This window comes from Pholcus phalangioides, unplaced genomic scaffold (assembly GCF_987345545.1).
Source record: "Pholcus phalangioides strain wild (caught in Gottingen) unplaced genomic scaffold, Ppha-v1.0 ptg000013l_1, whole genome shotgun sequence".
Classification (NCBI taxonomy): Eukaryota; Metazoa; Arthropoda; class Arachnida; order Araneae; family Pholcidae; genus Pholcus; species Pholcus phalangioides.
The window spans coordinates 14,127,714-14,139,087 of NW_028301606.1; positions in this window are offsets into that span (position 1 = coordinate 14,127,714).

An 11,374-nucleotide genomic window follows, 5' to 3' on the forward strand; every position below is an offset into this window, starting at 1 on the left:
TGCCCATGGCGATAGACCTGAGTTGTGCTCGGTTTGAAAGGGAGAGAAAAGAAGCAACGCGGGAGATGACGCGATTAATTAAACTATAAAGATTTATTGGAACCCCTACAAGATTTATCCACACCTACTTCTTGGACGAACCGAAATATTCGGCAGTTTAATGAGTGCTACTCATTAGAATTAGGGAAAATTATTTAAATTATCTCTTACAATATGTATGACTTTCGATATCATCGGCTGTTTTTTGTTATGAATATCCAAAATGATAAAATTTAGGACTAGAAGGACAGACACATTCCCTTATGAATACAACCGATATCGAACAAAAAGACGTTCGATTTTCCCCATAAAATCTCGATTTTAGTAAGTTTTTTTTTAATATTAAATGCAGATATAAATGTAGGTAAGCAATAGAATATACAAACTCAGAGTTTTTACAGATAAAAATTTTATAATTAAATTTTATTTTTAACCTCTTCGCTCCAGAGTCACACATATGTATACCTATTTTCTAACGGATTTTGATGTGGTCTTAAAGAGTTTTTAATGAATTTTTTTCAAGTTAAAATTTGAGGTATGCGTAGGGGTACCTAATTAATTATTTTAGTGAGTAATTAATTATTTTAATTTTTTTATATTTAAAGGCTAATTTGACATACAATAAACACAAATCAATCGAAAAAAAGGAGGATAATACGCACCCAAAAGTTCCTTTTGTATAACTGATGAAAATATATTTACATTTTCAACATTATAATTGCGATTTGTATTCACACAACACACTTTCTATACTTTTCAATAACTTCGTTACAATAGAAATACATTTTTCTCACACAGATATTTTTATGCATTGGAAATTTATCGCTTGCTTTGATGTTGCATAACGGGACCTGACATCGTTGTCTTTCTTAATGGTACAGTAGCGCTTGTGGTTTTTAACAAAATTTGATTTCTAAACAAATAAGGGTCTCTTAAGATTTTTAATGAATTTCAACACGAACAAAATTAATTTCTCCACTTTAATTTAATTTTATTTTTCCTACAAATCGACTGAGTATTTCTTGTTGCTACTTCAAATGCTGTAGAAAAGCATACTGGTAACTGTCTGATATGCGCACGGAATGCTTTCGAGCTATATGATCGCATTGAACGTAATGAAAGAATAATACCTTTTTCCTTACCCAGAAAACACAAAATGTAATGTCTTTATGTGTAACGCGTCAAATGCGTTTCATATATTGAGGGGACGAAAGGGGTCCCCGATAAATTTCACGTGAAATTTCTTTTTGATATTTTATTTATTGCACCTACCAATGTAATATGATTCTGCTTCAGTGTACCCGCAAAAGTTGATGAAGTAAAACAACCATTGGACGCTCATATTTCTACTAGCTTTCAGATAAAATTCAAGGATTTGCATCACTACATTTTTGACCATATTAATATTTTGAGTTTGTAATTTTTAGTCGATCATCAATGATATTTTCAACTAGCCGAAGTGAACGCACGTATATTAGTTGACATTTGATGCCCCGGTTCGAAGAAATATTTGCTGCACAAAGCTATGAAAGTGACTATATAACGTTACTGGTCAAATTGACCGGTGATGGCCCTTTAAGGTATAACTAAACATATCACGGCCGATTTTTTTTTAATTTATGGTAGCTGGACAGCGTAATATTCAAGACGTTTTAGGAGAAGTCGTGAAATTTCAATATTCTAAACGATCTAGTTTATCATAAAAATCGAACGAGAAGATCAAAAACGGCCAAAATGAACGGCGTGGTCCTTATAGTGCTGATATCAAATCCTCATATAAACTATTTTCTGATATTGATAATTCCAATATCCTCTCAATGTCAATATCATGAACAGAATCAGTATTTTTATTAAATAAATACATCTAAAATCGTCAACCATGGAATCGAGCAAATATTGAACGATACAACTGAAATCATTCGTTTAAGATGAGAAGATATTTTTTTGACAAATAACAAGCTCATAAACCTATCGAAGAGAAATCTTGCTTCATTCCTTTTCAATTTCAAAATACAGACACGAAGATGTTTCTGAATTATGCGAATGCATATAAAGCTAATTTCAAAAGAGTTTTTAGCTTAAATGATATTTGCTGATTTTAACTCTCGCATCATCGCATAACAAAGATTAACTTTTATAAATTATCGGATACAGGTCACAGCCAATACATTTCTACAGTTTTTTAAAACTATGAATAGCATATCAGAATTTTAGCATCCAATAATTCACATTCATTAAAAAATAATCAATTTATGGGATATTTATAACGGATTAAAAATAAACAATTTTTAAAATTTTGGAAAGGAATAGTTTAAAAATAAATTTGTACATATTTTTCACAGATTTTGAATCGATATCTGCTTTTGTATCCAATTCTGTGTGAATAGAAGTAACAGTTGCAATATCTGAAAGAAACTTCTCCCAAAATACGTATTGTTGACAAACAATAAAAAAGATGACGCGATGATATTACTTTCATATAAATTCATGCTTCTCAAACTATAAGAAAAAGTATTAAGATTTTTAAAATTAAAAAAAAACACGAAATCTTTGAAATTATGAAAAACGTACAAGAAGATCAGAAAGATTTAATGCCTAAAAAGTAATTATCATTGAAAAAATTCAGAAACCTCTCATCGATTCCATCTCGAAAAAGCAAGGGCTAATTAAGTAGGCCGAATATAATGTTATTTAACCCCAGTGAAATAGGTTTTAAAACTGCCGAAGATTCAAAAACGAATATATCGTAAAAATTGTGTTAAAAATATTTTCTAGTTTTTCTTATAGATTTTTACTGTAGAAACCTAAAAATAAATATATCTAATTTACAATATTTTAATATAAATTCTAATAAAAATAAAGGTTAATTTCTCTTCGATCACACAGATATTCCACTGAAAAACAGAACAAAAACTATCCAGTCTTAAAAGCTTCTATCCAAAAATTCTTAGAATGACACTTTTTCCCCCCCGTAGCATTTATTATTATTATTATTTTTATATATTCGTGCGTGAAGTGTGCTCTGCTCGATTTGATGTATTGGCTGTCGACTGATATTACACGATATTGTCGAACGAAATTGCTTAAGCTTCTCAGTTGAAAAAAAAAAAAGCAGAATCTATAAAGGGTTAGCATGAAACTAAGAATTATTATTTTTCATTGGCAATTTTTTTCCTTTAAATTTTTCCTGAAGAGGGAGGAAAAAAAGTTCTTATTTTTTTTTATTCTCATTCCACAGATTTCTGGTTGCCTTACATTTAATCAGATACAGGAAACCTGGCCTTGATTTCTCCTTCCGTCCTTCTCATAAATATTCAACTAAAAATCAGTGCCGCTTGGCGTCTTTCCAGGAAATTGAATGAGCGATAATCTACAATCACAGCAGAAAAGAATAAATAAGAAAGATATAAAATACTGACAAAAAAACAAAAAACACAAAGCAAAATACCAAAATACTTGAAAACGAAAAAAAAAAAAAAATTGTGAAAATGAAGTCTATCTTCTTATATTGTCTGAATTTTCCCTCTCTAAAGTTAGTTCTATTCATTTCCTTTTTTTTTCCTATTTTTGTATAAAAAAATACAATATCATTAAATTCAGAATTGCTTTGAATTGAAACTGAGTTTATAGTTTGTTTGCAAATCACGAGTTGAATTTTATGTACTTTTTTTTTTCTTCTCGTTTTTGTAAAATGTATTTTTTCCCCTCTTAAATGTGTAGTCTAGAGGTTCTTTGAATGAATCTCAACTTCAATAAAATACAAAGTTGGATAGATCAACTGGATGAAGTGAAAGCAAAAGCAAAATATATCTTGGAAATAAACCTACTATTTGAATGTTGGAATTGAGTTTTATGTGTTTGTATAGGGAAACAAGTCTTTTCTATGAGTCTTAGAAATGTTGATCTACCGATTAACTGTTTTGTTATATGTTTATACAGTGAAATTACTGTTCTTATAAATTTTATTTGTGTTTTTCCATTCGAATAAGCACTGTTTTAAGCTGCATCGATTGTAGTTATTATGCATTAGATCGATGGGAAGTTTTTATAAATGTTGTTTCTTTGCAAATACGCGTTGTTTGCCAAGAAAACTGCTCAGAATTTGATAGAACGGGTAAATGAAGACTGGATGTACCAAGGAAGAGGTGTTAGAATTGTCTACAGCAGACATGCTGAACCAATGACCCGCGGCCAAATGTGGCACATGAAGTCATCTGGTATGACCTTAAGCTTAATACAGGTAAACCTCCTCTTAATTCTTCAGATGCGGACACCCATCTTTTACGGACAAATAATAATTTTCTCGAGTATAATGAAAGTATGCGTCTCAAATCCCTGATTAACGGTCAACCCTCTTTTACAGACAAATTTTTTTGTCCCGTCAGTGACCGTAAAAGATAGATTTTATTGTATTGTAAAATATGAACTGAGCGGCACATAAACAGGTAACATAAGTGACCCCCCGGCACAGTTCCAAATCCCTCAAGCACCCCCATGGCTAATTTACAGGTGACTCAAGTTATTATCGGAACAGTTTTGCATCACTTCAATTACCAACAGCAGAGTTTCAGATCATTCAAGCATCCCACTGCACATTTACAGATCACTGAAGTGATCTAAGGCACTCTGTCCCAGCTAACTTAATTAATTAAGTGGCCCACAAGCTTTTTTCAAACTAGTTGAGTGGACCATATTCTTCTAAAGGCAGAGCAGCGATGATCTATAGAATAATAGGTATATCCGATCTATGAGAACGATTTAACATCCTCCAGTTGTGAAATTTGGCAGTTAGCGATGAAATTGGTAATTTAAGCCTCTCGTTCGGATTGATCTTTTACATTTTCACAGAATCGAGAATTCGGTTCACCCAATTCAACACTCTGCAAATACGTTGGATAGCACTAGACATATCAATTCCATTTACGTTCGAGTTATCATCACGCATTTCATGTGCTTCACAGTGTGTAGGTTATACACAAATTCAATTAATAAGGCTTTATCAGTCTATGATTGTGTTTCTATTTCCCAATTACAGGGTTACAAAGTGCATACGACCTTAGAGTAAAATCATGAAATTAAAAAAATATATAGGTACAGCAATAAATAATTTATTCCTTAAAAAAATATACCACCGTGGGAGAATATGCAATTGTCCCGGTTCAATTAAATTTTCAGAGCAAGTGGAGAAGGCTTTTTCTGGAAGCTGTCTCAGAGTGAACTCTACAAAACTGAAATTTTTACAGTTCACGACGCTTTATCGATATGTGTTTTGGCACAGACTTTTCAAAACTGCAACCAAAGGATGTTTAGAGGTGTCGTGAGTGCGATATCCGTTTCGTCCTTGTCAGAAAAACTTTCCTGACACAGGAGTGCAACAGAAACGATGACATATGACCGCAGAAAAAATTGCAAACCACAGGGAGTCCCCCATCGAGGGGTCAGTACACCAGCCTCTCGATGAGTATAAAAAACAAGCTTGCCGTTCGGAATCGGCAATAAATTGTAGGTCCTCCCGATCTAATTAGCCCTCATGTGCAGAAAATGACCGTGGTGCGAAAAAATGATCCAATGATCAAAACTGCATCATAGTGCAATGATACCTTGGCTAACGAGGTGATGGTCGTTAGTCGTGAACTGATTTTTCTGCCTCGGCTAACGAATGCGGTTTCGGCTAACAAACATTTTCGTTGATATGAATGACCGCGCTAGCATAAAACAGACGTGTCATGAGCTTAGTTTACATGCCAGTCATGATTAAAATTACTCGCACTTGAGAATAATTAACTCATGTCCACCTCGGAATCTTTTTCTAGATGTACCTACACATTTCTTTCTGAAATTTCTAGAATCATTTCATGCAAAATAAAAGATTCAGTTAATAGAAAAAATTCATTAAAAAAAGGAGCATGTGTGTTCAGACCCCGCGTTCTTGCAGTGCAAGACTCTTAGCATTAAACCGGACAGTCTGGACAATCTAGTAGCTTATCTTTTCCACCTGCGTGTACGAGACACAGAAATGAGCTGGCCAAATCACAAATGAAGGGAACACCTACGAACTCAACTGCGGTGTGTCAAAACCATCTTCTGAAGACTATACTTGGTGTTGGTTGTATACATAAAAGTGTAACGTGTGTGTGTGTGCTAACGTAAAAAATAAAATTATCTTCAATATCTTGATTACATGAAATTATTTTATGAAATTATCTTCAATATCTTGATTACATGAAATTATTTTATGAAATTATCTTCAATATCTTGATTACATGAAATTATTTTATGAAATTATCTTCAATATCTTGATTATATGAAATTATCTTCAATAAATCTTCAATATCACCCTTTCCTGTAGATTCTCAGTTATACAATTTTGAAGCTGTTCATTTTAGCCTTCAGTCAGTTTTTGTCTACTTCATAATGTTCCTCGGTACTTTAAAAACATTTATGTAAATTTTTGGTACAGCCTGGAACAAATCAAACGATTTTCATCACGATCACCACGTTTCGGCTAACGAACGTGATTCTGGAATAATCTTCGTTTGCCTAGGTATCAACAGCCACACACCAGTGTCCTTAAAGGGGTAGTTTTTCGGTTAGAAGTCCCGTAGGATATGGACCGAGCCATCACACGGATAGTTAGTTAGCCTAGGTATCACTGTATGTAAATGCAATATTGGAATCACGCTTAGAACCCTTTACAGGTTGTGTCCGGCGTTAAAGGAGGAGCACCGCGCGAGAACTATCAGATTTTTCAGCTGTGTAGTGTTCACTCTCCCTGAAACACCTTCCAGAAAAAAACCTTCTCTACTTGCTTTGACACGTAGATTGAACGATGCGGCTATTGCAAATAATCTGTGGGGGGGGGGGAAGAATAAATTATTTTCTGCTGTACCAAATGTATCTTGATTTTTCGTGACACTTAACTCACAGATTTTATGAAACGTACCTTGTGTACATTCAATTGCTTTCTAATTTTCTCACTTCAGTAGTTGCTATTTTTTGTTTAAAGAAATCGAAAATGTCCGTACAATTTTACCGAGTGCAAATAAGTCCCTATACACCATTTAACATAGACCATAGAAACATATTGCTATTAATAGGGTTTCTCACTTTTGAGATTACCTTTACTGCATGCTAGATTTTTAATTAAGTGGTCAGGCTATCTAATTTTTACTTGCCAATTTCTTTATCGTTTTTTTTTCTGGTTCATCATTTTTTATCTTCTTCAAGTTTTTCTTTCTTCTCCTGCTTAGTTTTTTCTCTTTATAGTTATTTTCTTCTCTTGCTGTTTTCTTCTTTCTTCTTCGTGAATCTCTTCTTTTCATGTTAGTTTTTTTTTTTCTTCATTTAATAGTTTTTCTTTTTTTCCTTCCTCGTTTTTCTTTTTCGTCCTTCTCTTTTTTTTCTTTTCCTTGTTTTTTTCTTCTTTTTTCTTGTTTTTCTCTTTTTTCCCCATTTTTTCATGGTTTTTCTTCATCTCTTTTTTTATCGTCAATATCTGGCTTCCCTTTTTTGATTTTTTTCCCATGGAAAACTGTCCCCATTTTCCATCAATTTATTCTTTTTTTCTTGTTTCTCCTCTTTTTATCTCTTTTTTTTCTTGTTTTTCTTTTTCTTCTTTTTCTCCCGTCTTTTTTCTCGTTTTTCCCCTTTATCGTCTATTTATCGTTGATATATTTTTTTTCCTTTTGATTTTTTCTTCTTTTCTGTTGACAACTTTCCTTCTTCTCCATCAATTTATTTATATTTTCTTTCACCTACATGTGTTATTTGGTCTTCCTGCCCTTCCATTTTTTTATTTCCGGGGTACGTTTCCCCCAGCTTTTATGTGTTTCTACTTTTAGAAAAATCTAATTTTAGTTTTTTTCTTTCGTCTTATGAGAAACACCTTTTTGCCTTTCTTCATTTTTCTTTTACATTCCTTCTTTTTTCTCAGAACATTTCTATTTCCCTGTGTTTTCATTTTCTCTTCATTACTCAAAACCCCTCTCTGTATCGCTTTCAGTTTTCTTTTCTATTTCTCTTCCTTTTATTTTTTTCTACTTCCTTCTGTTTTTCTTCCCTTCCTACCTGGCTAGATACTTTATTTTAACATCTCCTCCTCTTTTTTTTCTTTCCCGATGCTATCGAGTGTTTAAGAAATTTCTCCTCACAAGAACCTTTTCCTTTCTCACGTTTAGAAGATGTGGTTTTACAAATTGAGTGTAAGTATTAAAAACAACACCTCAGGAGCATTGAATAAAGCAGAAACTTTTCGCATAATATCAGATTCTCGTACGTCGATGATGAGGAGGAGGAAGAGTTGAAGTGAGACACAGAAAACAGCAATTTCTCGTGAAAACATTCCGAAGCACACACACACATTCTCTCTCTCTCTCTCTCTATATATATATATATATATATATATATACATACATACATATCCCTTCTTGTTATCTTAACGCCAACGCTAAACAACACATACACACTAACACGTGCGCTGTCCTATCAACCAAACATGGCACCAATCTTCCAAACCAACCTCCTCATTCTAAAACCTTTACTCCTGTTTGTTTTATCGACGAAGATCATCGAGTGTTGCCGAAACTGCATTTTCCGAAAAGTTCAGGTCGTGAGGCGATCGACTAACTGCTGCGCCTTCCCCACACATACCAACCAATTCTCGAACCTTCCACCTTCTTCTGACATTATTTTAGCAGGCAGAAAGCGTTGTTGTTATAATGCCTTTGGGCTTCTCTCTCTCTCTTTCTGTTTCCTCGGGGGGCCATACAAACACGTGTTCCTCCCGCCTGAAAATTACAGCTTTCTCTCCCATCACGAATTGTTCGCGTTATTTCTACCAACGCGAAAGCCGAATAACGCAAAAATAAAAAGTAATATGTCAGAAGTAAAAAAAAAAAAATAGAAAGGAATAGAAAAAGAAACAAAATATAACACACGCGGAATAAATGTAATATTTATTGCTTTCTCTCAATCATCTGCAGTTATTTTCTGCACGAAAACAAAGCATTATACTCTACTCGACCGCAGGAATTCACAGAATGTGCAACAGAAGATTGGATGAAATAAAAAGAAAGATGAGAAAATAAGATTGAGTTGGGCGTCTCTCTTTTTTTACTCTATTTCTCCCGATACACATATATATGTTCCATACATTTTGTTTTTCATTATTATTATTGTTATTATTCGCTCCTGATGTTATATCTTTACTACTGTCCATCATCTGTTGGATCTGTTTTTCCTTTTTTCTTTTCATGACCAACAAGTCATAAGATCCCTTACGTTCCCCGTCAAAGTAAATGTCACGGAGAGATATGGAATTGAAACATATTGATCGATAAGTTAGGGAACAGGTTCAGCAGTTGTGTTTTGTTTCAACGGGGATGATGGATATTAGTTATTGAATATTGTTTCAAAGGGAATAAATAATTCAATTCTATCTAGAATTTATTAGATATGGATTTATATATTCAAAACACCATGATTAGAAGTTTGAGAAAGGATCATGGCTATTGAGAAAGGATGATGAACAAAAAAAATACATCATATATATTTTTTAAATAAAGGTAAAACCATAGCCGTAATATTTCAATTACATTATTTTCGTAAATTTTTTTTTCTGTCTGTGAATTATAATAATTATAATTATAATTATTATAATTATAATAATTATAATTATTATATAATTACGCACAATTAGTGTAGCTCAAAACGTTTGGTTTATAAAAAACAAAATCTTTCATAAGTTTAATCCGCTAATGACTTTTTCGCAAACCGCATTCAAATATACAAATTCCTTCAATTTTTATGAAATTTTAAACTGTTTACGAATTTGTAGGACACCTTGTACATACACGTATTGCTTGTCAACCAGTAGTTTGATATTGAAAATTATTGACAAAAAGTTTTACATAAGTTAATCATTTTTTGTCAATTTCTTTGAATTATTGTTTCATAGTCTGTGTTTTTCTAAAAATAAAATTATGATGTAAACTGTGTTTGTAGTAAAGTTTCAATGATATATTCCATGCAAATAATTTAAAATTTCAGGTGCAGTATGATTGATTGTAACTTTGTGAAATAATACTTTATATATTTTGCTTTGGGTACGTGAAAAATTTCTCCTTGTCTGCTTGATGTTCTATTACTTTTTTTTATCTATAACCAATTATCAATAATCATCGCAAACTTTATTAAACTATAGATATAATGTTTTTATGCTCAGAACATAACATTTTATTTTTTTTGAACATCAGAATTGAGTTCTTAATTCTTAAGCGTAATTGAATACGATGCCTGTATCTCAAAAATTTTCTACTTTCTTCCCTAAGATATATTTTAAAATTCCAAAAATAATTTTTGGCCGCAAGCATGAAAAGACAGCCTCTTTTTACGTTACTGTAGTCAATAGTAGTAGAATACTCTAAGTGTTTCCAACATAATTATGTAAATGAAAGTATAAAATACCAATAGCTCGTCTTCCATGTAGCTTCTGCGTGCGTCAGCGTAAATTTTCAAGAAATAATAAAAAAATAATAATTTTTTTCCAACCAGAAAAAAAATATAAATATATAATAAAAAATAACCGAAAAAAATATAAGGAAATCGCAAGCACACAGAGAGAGAGAGAGAGGATAGATAGATATTTCTATTCGGAAGTAATGTGGGTCGAATTTTTGCGGAAAACGGGGCAATATTTTTTATTACCCAATCGTTATGGCTATTGCATTTCGCCCATCCACCGTCTTTTCCTGCATGGGACCCAAGTCTCTCTCTCTCTCTATCTACATCAGTACAGTAGCAGCATCCAGCACATCCTCCAGCAGCCTTCGTCTTCAGGTAATGTTATTTCGGAGCTTTCCCTTAGGAATCAAAATCGTTCAGGGAATTTTTTGCGAGAAGAAGCCAGAGCAATAATAAAAAATAGGAGGAAATGTTTCATGTTTATAGAATCTCCACCACCTCGCATGACTATTTTTTTGCGGCACCGCGGTATCATATTTGTGTAGATGACTCGTTTGTATTTTGCGCTTCAATATACGAAACTTTTTACTTTACTGTCATCAAGACCAAAGTGTCCTGGATGTGTGTAGTTGTTACTTTCACGTGACTGTTTTCTTAACATATACCAGTATTTCATAGGCTTATTCATTTCTATTTGGAACCTATAGCGAGTGTTTCCGCGTAATTCCTTTTGTAATTATTTCGCTGATGCACATTGAAAATGACACGGTAGGGATGAAGAAATCAACAACCCTCAGTGGTCCTGTGTATATTTGATTATAATTAATGTTCCCGTACTCTGAGTAATTTTTTCTCAAAAATGGCATATCCGAAT